Source organism: Mycteria americana, chromosome 4 (assembly GCF_035582795.1).
Source record: "Mycteria americana isolate JAX WOST 10 ecotype Jacksonville Zoo and Gardens chromosome 4, USCA_MyAme_1.0, whole genome shotgun sequence".
NCBI lineage: Eukaryota > Metazoa > Chordata > Aves > Ciconiiformes > Ciconiidae > Mycteria > Mycteria americana.
Window position 1 is genome coordinate 48,183,509 of NC_134368.1, and position 11,004 is coordinate 48,194,512.

The following is an 11,004-nucleotide window of genomic DNA, read 5'->3' on the forward strand; positions in this document are numbered from 1 at the left end:
ATGAGAATAATGTTGATAACACACTGATGATTTAGTTGTAGCTAAGCAGTGCTTACACCAGTCAAGGACTTTTCAGCTTCCCATGCTCTGTCGGGTTGCACAAGAAGCTGGGAGGGGGCACAGCCAGGACAGCTGACCCAAACTGACCAAAGGGCTATTCCATACCATATGATGTCATGCTCAGTATATTGGCTGGCTCGGGGGCAGCAATCACTGCTCGGGGACAGGCTGGGCATGGTCAGCAGGTGGTGAGCGGTTGCATCACTTGTTTTTCCTGGGTTTTGTTCCTCTCTCTCGTTGTTTTCCTTTTCATTACAATTTTTTATTATTATTATTTTATTTCAATTATTAAACTGTTATTATGTCAACCCACAAGTTTTCTTACTGTTGCTCTTCAGATTCTCTCCCCCATCCCACCAGGGCAGGGGGGCGCAGCGGGAGGGAGGGCGAGCGAGTGGCTGAGTGGTGCTTCGCTGCTGACGGGGGTTAAACCATGACAAATCTAAGCAGAAAGTCAGTGGCTGCAAAACCCAGCAAGCACATCTCTTCCAGCATATGAAGAACAGAATTAACTACCCAAGATTTCTACATAAGGAGAAACTTAGAGATTTGAGAATAAAAGTGATACAATCACATGTGTGCTTGAGGAGGTGTGAACATGCAGACCACAGGGTGCAGCAAACAGCAGATTCCAGCCACGTTTGGCGTGGGGCTCTCTGTGTATGTCCTGCTCAGCTTTGAACAGAATAATTAGATTCATTGGAGCAGAGAGAATCTATAGTTTAGTGGTTAGGGCACTCTTCCGAGATCAGACCTCATTTCCAGTCTTAGCTCCAGTCAATACTGAAGTAATTTATGTTACTTATTCCTTGTGACAGAGACTGGAAGGGGGCTTCCCCCCCACCCTGAGCTCTCTAACCACGAGACCATATAACTCCACCTAGTTGGCTGGTGCCAACCAGAGTCTGAACGCTCTTCTGGGAAGCATCCCAAATGACTGTGCTAATCATAAAGTAAAGGGAGACTCCTCTTCAGAATATGTTAAAACACCTGATCAAATAGGTGCACTGAGGATATACTAAGTGAATCAGGTCTTAGAGGCCAAAAAAAAAACCGTAGAACTGAGTTACTGAGTCTAGCTAAAGGAAACTGAAGAGCCTACCTGTTTAAACCTGAGCAATGCTGGGCGTGCTCTGAAGCAGAATTTTAGGTATAAAACAAGCATTTCTGGTGAAAATATAGATAGCTGGTGCTTTCTACTTAAAGTCCTAAAACCTATAAGCAAAAAGAGATGAGTAACTTTCTGGTTTTGTGATTTCAATTTGGATGCCTGCTTTCCATTTTAAGCCTTAGAATCCAAGAAAGTAAAAAAAGAAAGAAAATTAAATATTTACCCTAGGAAAAAATGAGACAAATTTCTGCATACTCAGTAGAGTTGATTAGCAAATAGTCTAATTAAATATTAAATTTATTAGGTAAGTATTAAACTTTAAATATTTATAAATATTTAGTATATGAAATATTTAACATAGTGTATTGTAAATGCTAACATTTTAATAAAAACATATTTAAAATATATTCTATGATTTGGGAAGCAATGATTGTGTTATGTTTTTTGATGAAAATGTTTTTGAGCAATTTGAAGTTCTGCTGCTATTAATTTTTCCTACAGTAGGTTAGCACAGTATTTTATATATATCTATAATTTCTCTCTACATATAATACATAGCAACCTTATGATAATGAAGAATTCATAGTTTTAGTAAAAACAGGGTAAACCCAGTAAAATTTATCTTCCTTTATATCAAGGAAGGATAATTAAGAAAGGTATCAAGGAAAGCAAGTCTGCATTATGCTATAAAATTATTTCAAGACATGTAATATCTCATCTACTTTTTACCAAATGAGCTTTTGTTCATTTTCATCATCACAAAACAATAAATATGTATCAATTAGTATTGGTACTTAGGGATTTGTTTCAGTATACAATTATTGTGGAACTGGAGATAGAAAATGTTTAAGACCTAAAAGGCTACATAATCATATCTGTGACAAGAAATGGGAAGTGCACTCAGAAGTGTTTTATTTGCATATTTATATTCAATTTAAACACAGGCAGAATTTGAAGTACTAATGTCTGCTCAATTTTTCTTCCCATGTCTGTGTGCATTTTTATATCTAGAAAAATGCACACATATATCTATGTGTGAAAAATGCACACCTATATCTATATGCATTTTTATATCTAGAAAAATTAATAAAGACAATGAGGAAATTAAATATTCTTAGAAAACTGTACTAGGAGTAATATTCTAGGCAAATTTTGACACAAGGTCCTGCCTAGATAATTACTCATCTGATTTTCATGTTGACTCTCCTGCAGTGCTAGCATAGCCAAAATTCCCCTTAGGATCTCTATGCAGTCTAAATGCACAACAATAGCAGGAACACTGACTAAAATCAAATACTAATGTTAGTCGTAATTTGACTTACTAAAATAGTTTGGTGGATTTCTTTTTGTAGTTCATCAAACAAGCTTACCACTATGTCAGAATTGTTCAAAGAAAAACAGGGGATGAGAAATGAATTGGTGTGCTCAAAACAGCATATATGTGTTAATTTTTATCTTCCTGTTTTTTTGGGGGCCTCCTTTCTGCTTAAGGTTGAAATAAAAATGAAAGAAAAGGAGGGGGAATTGTACACTATATTGCACTTTTTCATCATAGTCAATAATTCATAGATATTTTCTCCTGTTATTTGCTGTTTATCCTACTGTTGGATCCCTGCCAGTGAACTCCTCTTGCAAATGCCGTTATCTTTTAATTTTGAAGTGATGATATTAATCCATTAATTATCTGCATGTTTACCCAAATAACAACGGTTACCCCTTTACCCTTCCAAATTGTTTATCCCCAGTACAATTCCCAAGTGGTCTTTGTACAGCTAGCAATTTAGCATTGAACACCCTTCACCGTTAAAAAGTAACTGTAGTTTCACTCCATCACTGCAGCCAGATCTAGTTTTCACTCAAATATTCAGCTTTAGATTAGTCCAAGAAAGCAGGAGGCAAAGGATCAGAGAATTTCTTCTCTCGTGTGAGTCACTTTTGTTAAGCCCAAGCCACTGAGTAGGGTAGGATTCATTGATCCACTGAGGTGGAGCAAGAGGAGCCTCTATGGCCTGACAGTTTAAAGCCATCAGCCTGGCAAAGAAACCTTACCTTCCAGGCCTGTTCGGACAACTGTTCCTATGTAGTATCCTGTATCTCCCACAGCAAAATATGTCAATTGCCCTCATAATAAAGGCTAGAACTGATGAAGGCAGCAGAGAAACCCAATTTCTGGATTCTGATTAAATGTAGACATCAGACACGTTAAGCTAGTCTGGTCAATATTAAGATGCTGTAGTATATACTGAAAAGCAAAACCGTAGATTCAAGGTGCTTTAATTAAGAAATATAGAATTTAGGGATTTCCAGAGTAAGGCAACAGCTTGCATAGATGTTTTTACGGTGCAGCCTTTTCTGCCCATATACCCATGTTTTGCTTACACTTCAGCTTTAGCCTCTTAAATCCTTCTGGATATGACAATTGAACTTACATTTTCTTTTTAAGTGGGGGAGCAGAACATGATTTTTTTTAATGAGGGTAGAAATAAGAGAAGAGTTTCCTGTTAGTTTGTTGCCTGTTAATTCTTTATGCCTCTGTGTGTTTCTCTCCATGTTGAACAGATGAATAGTGTAAATCAAGAAAATATAGATTTGATGCTATTAATCACTGAAGTCAATGATACAGCTCTCTGATCCGAAGACTTCAAAATGAAATCCTATAAGCTTCTGGGGTATCATCAATAAGGGTATAATTTCCCATTGATCTAAGAGGATCAGGATATCCGATGAAAAAATGGTATATAGCACACAAATTCTTGTCAGGCTCAGATGCCCAGATAAAGCCTTTTGGAGAGCATTAAAAATTTAAAAAATTGAAATGGGAGGGGAGAAAAGCTAGTTGCTCAACAAAATATGAATAGATATACTGTATTGTCCAAGATGGTGACATTATTTGAGAAGACTCCTTGAAAGTTTACTTTAGAAAGTGTTAGATGTACTGAATGTACCCTGAAGGTGTGAAGTGGGGTTGTGAATTTGCAGAGGAATAAGTCACAGAAGAGGTACCTGCACAATTAAATGGAAAACCATATAACTGAAATGCAATTGCCCAACATCAACAACTTGGTTTTCTTTAGAAACAGCTTTATCTGAGCATCTGAGAGTAGCAAAGTTATGTATACAAGTATTGATATTAATAAATTGGTCATAATTCAAAAGGTGGGGGTGAGGTTGGACACAAGTCTGTGTATGAACTTTGCTTTTGAAAGAAGAGTGCACAACATTCACTAAGCAGATTTCTTAATTCTAGTTAATATATGGTATAGGAAAGAATGCTAGAAATGAAATGCATGTTCTGTAATAGTAATTCCTACTTCCTTCTTTAATTTCTTTAATCTCTCAGTTTTTCCCTGTCTGCTACTCACTGCTAAACCCATTTCTCTCAGCTCGTTTCTCAGTTTAAATCTATTTTTATCTTATTGATGAGTCACTCGTCAGTCTGTAGTTTAACACATCCTGTGTTTCTCCGGATGGTCTCACATGCTTTTTTTATAAAGGGAGAGGAGGACTGTGTAATTGCATCGTGACTCTATTCTGTTTCACTCTAAAAGGAAATTAAGGTGGTATTTATTTATAGCCTAAAATATTCCTTGATTTTTTTTCCTATCAAAATTTCCACCAGGTTCCTCTGAGTGTATTTACTCAGGTCTGCTACTATGTTTTTCCTCACTCATAGCCTGTATAAATGCTGGTGTTTATTTGGTTATGCTGCTTCTCAGTTCAGCTGCAGCTGAAATCATTAAATTCTCATATAATTATAGTGGTGCCATTCAAACAGCTAGAGCTAAGGTTGTGTCAGCAATTCCATTATAAATCCTTAATTTAAATGGTCTGCAATAACTCAACCATAAAATATGTTTTGAGCTGAACCTTGGCTTGTAAGATTTCAGGCCAGAAGCAACTTCCTTTTCAAACCAAAAAAAGAAAAAAAAAAAGAAAAAAAGAAAAGAAAATGGCGCGCTCTAATCATTTCAAGAATTAATTTAGTGCTTGTGAAAAGGCTAAGTTTACTGCCCTAGGAACTGAGCTATGGTAAAAGTCTGCAGTGACACAAGAGGTGCATTACAGGTTTCCTCTCTTTTGCTTCGGTTTGACTTAGAAGATTCTGATCCTGTACGTTAAGAGAATTTTTTGAACCCTGTGTAAACTGTTATCAGCCTTAAAGCAGAGGTCAAGAGAGTCATTTGATAACAATTTTGGTAGTATATTAAGGGACCAATTACTGGCATCCATGACAGCCAGCACAGGGGACTGGTACCACCAAACTGCACTTCACACGCTTTCAGTCACCAAGGGACCATTCAGGATTCAGTCTGCAGTGGACCCACAGCCAAATAGCCAAAACCTCCCCCGCCAGCACACACAGAGGGGAGGGGGGCCAATAATGCAGAAGAACAGAAGCTTGCAACAGCAAGGACCAGCGGGAGGAGGAGACTTCCCCTGAAGTCTGAGGTGCCCTTGCAGAACCGCTTCACCGCTCTGCAGGCTGAAGAGGAAAGGCCCGCCACATCAGGAGAGGCCCTGGAGCCGAGTGAGGCAGCCCGATCTGCTCCCCGAATAACAACCAGAGCAACTAAGAAAAGGCGACAGGTGACAGTAGTAGGTGACTCTCTTCTGAGAGGTACGGAGGCACTCATTTGCCAACTTGACGCACCCTCTAGAGAGGTGTGCTGCTTACCAGGGGCTCATATCAGGGATGTCACCGAGAGACTACCAAGCCTCCTACAGTCCACTATTATCTGCTGCTGCTGTTTCATGTGGGCACCAGTGATACAGCCAGGAGCAGTCTGAGGAGTATCAAGAAAGATTACAGAGCCCTGGGAGCGGTAGTAAGGGACTGTGGAGCACACAGTTTTTTCATCAGTCCTCCCAGTCAAAGGGAAGGTGTTTGAAAGGGCCAGTTGAATCTGGCGAATCAACAAATGGTTACATGACTGGTGCCACAGCCAGGGGTTCGGCTACTTAGACCATGGGACTCACCTTGAGAAACCTGGTCTACTGGGGGCTGATGGGATCCATCTGTCAGATGAGGGAAAGAGCATCTTCAATCATAGGTTTGCCAAGCTGGTGAAGAGGGCTTTAAACTAAAGTTGCCGGGGGAGGGGAACCTCAATCCATCCTCCTACCCGTTTGATGCCAGTGCCAGCAATAGATGCCCAGAGCCTGGAGAAGGATCACAGGTCAGCAGGAGAGCACCTGAAGAGCAGCACAAAGCAATTCCAGCCCCTCCAGCCAGAAAGTCAGCTTCATCAGGGGCCCAGCTTAAATGCCTCTCTGCAAACGCACATAGCATAGGGAATAAACAAGAGGCGTTAGAGACGCGTGCACACCTGCAGGGCTATGATCTTATTGGCATCACGGAGATGTGGTGGGATGGCTGCCATGACTGAGTGTTGGAATGGAAGGATACAGGCAGGGGAGACAAGGAGGGGGTGTCACCCTCTATATCAATGACCAGCTGGAGTGCATGGAGCTCTGCCTGGGGATGGATGAGGAGCCAACCAAGAGCTGATGGGTCAGGATTAAAGGGAGGGCAGCGACAGGTGACATTACAGTGAGGGTCTGCTACAGGCCACCCAACCAGGAAGACCAAGCGGATGAGGCCCTCTATAGACAGATAGGAGCAGCCTCACGTTCACAAGCCCTGGTCCTCATGGGGGACTTCAACCGCCCTGATATCTGTTGGAGGGACAACACAGCAGGGCATAAGCAATCCGCAACGTTCCTGGAATGCGTTGAGGATAACTTCCTTCTCCAAGTGATAGAGGAGCCAACGAGGAGAGGTGCTATGCTGGACCTTGTTCTCACCAACAAGGAGGGGCTGGTGGGGAATGTGAAGCTCAAGGGCAGCCTTGGCTGCAGTGACCATGAAATGCTGGAGTTCAAGAGCCTTAGGGCACCAAGGAGGGCACACAGCAAGCTCAGTACCCTGGACTTCAGGAGAGCGGACTTTGGCCTCTTCGGGGATCTGCTTGGTAGAGTACCATGGGATAAAGCCCTGGAGGGAAGAAGGGCCCAAGAAAGCTGGTTAATATTCAAGGATCACCTTCTCCAAGCTCAGGAGCGATGCATCCCAACAAAGAGGAAGTCAGGCAAAAATGCCAGGAGGCCTGCATGGATGAACAAGGAGCTCCTGGACAAACTCAAACACAAAAAGAAAGCCTACAGAGGGTGGAAGCAAGGACAGGTAGCCTGGGAAGAATACAGAGAAATTGTCCGAGCAGCCAGAGATCAGGTTAGGAAAGCTAAAGCCCTGATAGAATTAGATCTGGCCAGGGACGTCAAGGGCAACAAGAAAAGCTTCTATAGGTATGTTGGTGATAAAAGGAAGACTAGGGAAAATGTGGACCCTCTCCAGAAGGAAACGGGAGACCTGGTTACCCAGGATATGGAGAAGGCCGAGATACTCAATGACTTTTTTGCCTTAGTCTTCACTGGCAAGTGCTCTAGCCACACCGCCCAAGTCACAGAAGGCAAAGGCAGGGACTGGGAGAATGAGGAACCACCCACTATAGGAGAAGATCAGATTTGAGACCATCTACGGAACCTGAAGGTGCACAAGTCCATGGGACCTGATGAGATCCATCCGCGGGTCCTGAGGGAACTGGTGGATGAAGTTGCTAAGCCACTATCCATCATATTTGAGAAGTCATGGCAGTTTGGTGAAGTTCCCACTGACTGGAAAAGGGGAAGCATAACCCCCATTTTTAAAAAGGGAAAAGAGGAAGACCCAGGGAGCTACAGGGCAGTCTCACCTCTGTGCCTGGCAAGATCATGGAGCAGATCCTCCTGGAAACTATGCTAAGGCACATAGAAAATAAGGAGGTGATTGGTGACAGGCAACATGGCTTCACTAAGGGCAAATAGTGCCTGACAAATTTGGTGGCCTTCTATAACAGGATTACAGCATTGGTGGATAAGGGAAGAGCAACTGACATCATCTACCTGGACTTGTGCAAAGCATTTGACACTGTCTCACATGACATCCTTGTCTCTAAATTGGAAAGACATCAATCTGACGGATGGACCACTTGGTGGACAAGGAATTGGCTGGATGGTCGAACTCAAGGAGTTGTGGTCAACAGCTCAATGTCCCCATGGAGACCAGTAACAAGTGGCGTTCTTCAGGGGTTGGTATTGGGACTGGCGCTGTTTAACATCTTTGTCGGCAACATGGACAGTGGGATTGAGTGCACCCTCAGCAAGTTTGCCGACAACACCAAGGTGTGTGGTGCAGTCGACACGCTGGAGGGAAGGGATGCCATCCAGAGGGATCTTGACAGGCTTGAGAGGTGGGCCCATGTGAACCTCATGAAGTTCAACAAGGCCAAGTGCAAGATTCTGCACACAGATCGGGGCAATCCCAAGCACAAATACAGGATGGGCAGAGAATGGATTGAGAGCAGCCCTGAGGAGAAGGACTTGGGGGTGTTGGTTGATGAGAAGCTCAACATGACCCGGCAACATGCCCTTGCAGCCCAGAAAGCCAACCATATCCTGGGCTGCACCAAAAGAAGTCTGACCAGCAGGTCGAGAGAGGCGATTCTGCCGCTCTACTCCACTCTGGTGAGACCCCATGTGGAGTACGCCGTTCAGCTTGGGGGCCCCCAAAATAAGATGGACATGGACCTGTTGGAGCAAGTCCAGAGGAGGGCCACAAACATGATTGGAGGGCTGGAGCACCTCTCCTATGAAGACAGGCTGAGAGAGTTGAGTTGTTCAGCCTGGAGAAGAGAAGGCTCCGGGGAGACCTTATAGCAGCCTTCTAGTACCTGAAGGGGGCTTACAAGAAAGCTGGAAAGGGACTTTTTACGAGGGCATGTAGTGGTAGGACAAGGGGCAATGGCTTTAAACTGAAAAAGGATAGATTTAGATTAGGTATAAGGAAGAAATTCTTCACTATGAGGGTGGTGAGGCACTGGAACAGGTTGCCCAGAGAAGTTGTGGATGCCCCATCCCTGCAAGTGTTCAAGGCCAGGTTGGATGGGGCTTTGAGCAACATGGTCTAGTGGAAGGTGGCCCTGCCCATGGCTGGGGCGTTGGAACTCGGTGATTTTTAAGGTCCCTTCCAACCCAAACCATTCTATGAATCTATGATAATGTGGGCTGAATGTGAACCATGACCTGGAGGTGAAAGATCCTCATTATTTCATTCATAAACAATCTAGCTCTCCAGTAGCTTGAAGCCTAACAGGGAGACAATAAAAAGGGACATGGACTGGGCAGAGGCAACACAACCATACAAATGTGTTAGTTCATATGCCTTTCACATTCTTGTTGTTACCATTTTTAAATGGTGTCATTTTTTCTGGATTTCTCAACTGCACCAAAACACACAACCAAAGCAGAGCCTCTGTCTCTATATTTTGAGATAATTAGCTGAAAACATCTTCCTAGAAATCTAGCCGGCATTCAGGCTTACTCAAAAAAAAAAAAAAAGCCCCCAATTGTAACAAGTCCAGTGTACTCTGCTAGGTGCTATCTCACAAAACCCCACTTAACATATGAAAACCAAATAGCTTGTAAAGCTCTGTTTATATTTAGATAGTATAATCCAAATTTAGTTTGACACGAACTATAGCTGGCACTGTTCAAAATCCATCTAGAAAATAGATTAATGACAAGTTTTAAAAATGGATTAAGGATTTTCCTAGTGAAGTGCTCCTGTCTATGCATTTCAGTGAGTCTCAGCTGATTGCCTTGGAACTTTGTACAGAAACTTTTGACCTTAAACTACTGTCCCTATTACAGTCACTACAAAACTTCTGTTATCAGTGGGTCAGGATCTTAGTGCATGTATCTAAGGACAAAATGAGAGACATTTAGTCTTTATATTTATTATTTGTGGTAATATTGCCTGGAGAGACAGTATAAAGGTAAAGACTGTGCTATACTTAACCCTAGGTATCAGATTATAGCTGTTTCACACAAATCTGTTCTCATATCAAATCTCATGAAGATGTGATTTTCTTTTTCTTTTTGCTATTTTTTTTCCTTATAATTCAGTTGAGCAGCTTTCAAAATTAGTCATCTCATTTAAGTTTGTTGGACTATATTTTTCTTTTCTTCTTCATTTTGGTTTTACATAGTGCATTTGTATATTAGCAGCATAAGAAGAGTCCATCACTTTAAAGGAAAAAAAATATCAGCTCTTAAAGTTATTAGCATCAATTTAAAATATTTTTAAAGGCTGTTAAAGAAGATATTCCGTAAAATGTCTACCTTCTGAAAGATGACTGATTAGGCTCTAATTCTTCCTGGAAGAATGTTGTGCCATAAATGAGTCCTTGCTACAGTAATTGTAATAAAATATAGAACTAGACCTCGTTAAAATCTAAAATTGAAACTCATGATTTTCCCTTAGTGTATGTGTACTCTGCTACCTGAAAAGACATCCCAAACTGTTATATTTCATGAGGGGCTTTTGATCAGCAATTTTCCACACACTTTCGTATTGGTTAGCCTGACTGTGTTTTCAGTGAGTGTTTTATCTCCATCTATATTATCTAGAATGTAATACAACCATATTTAGGATGCCATAGAAAATGAGGAATGTTACAGTGTTGCTATCTACTAAATGTACAGGAGAGAGATAGATAAACTAGCGGTTCAGTGGTTATCGATTTCTTCCTTACAGTGATCTGGTACTATAACATGAAAAAGTTTTGACATCCCTACCCAGGGTGGACAAACCACCACAGTCACACAGATGAGAAGCAGCGTCACTCTGGGACCAAAGACAGCTTAGTTGCCCCTACAGAGTGCACTGCTTGTGTATGGCACTGCTGTAGGGAGGCTTTCATTTTAGGGCTCAAGACCATGTGTCATCACAGCAT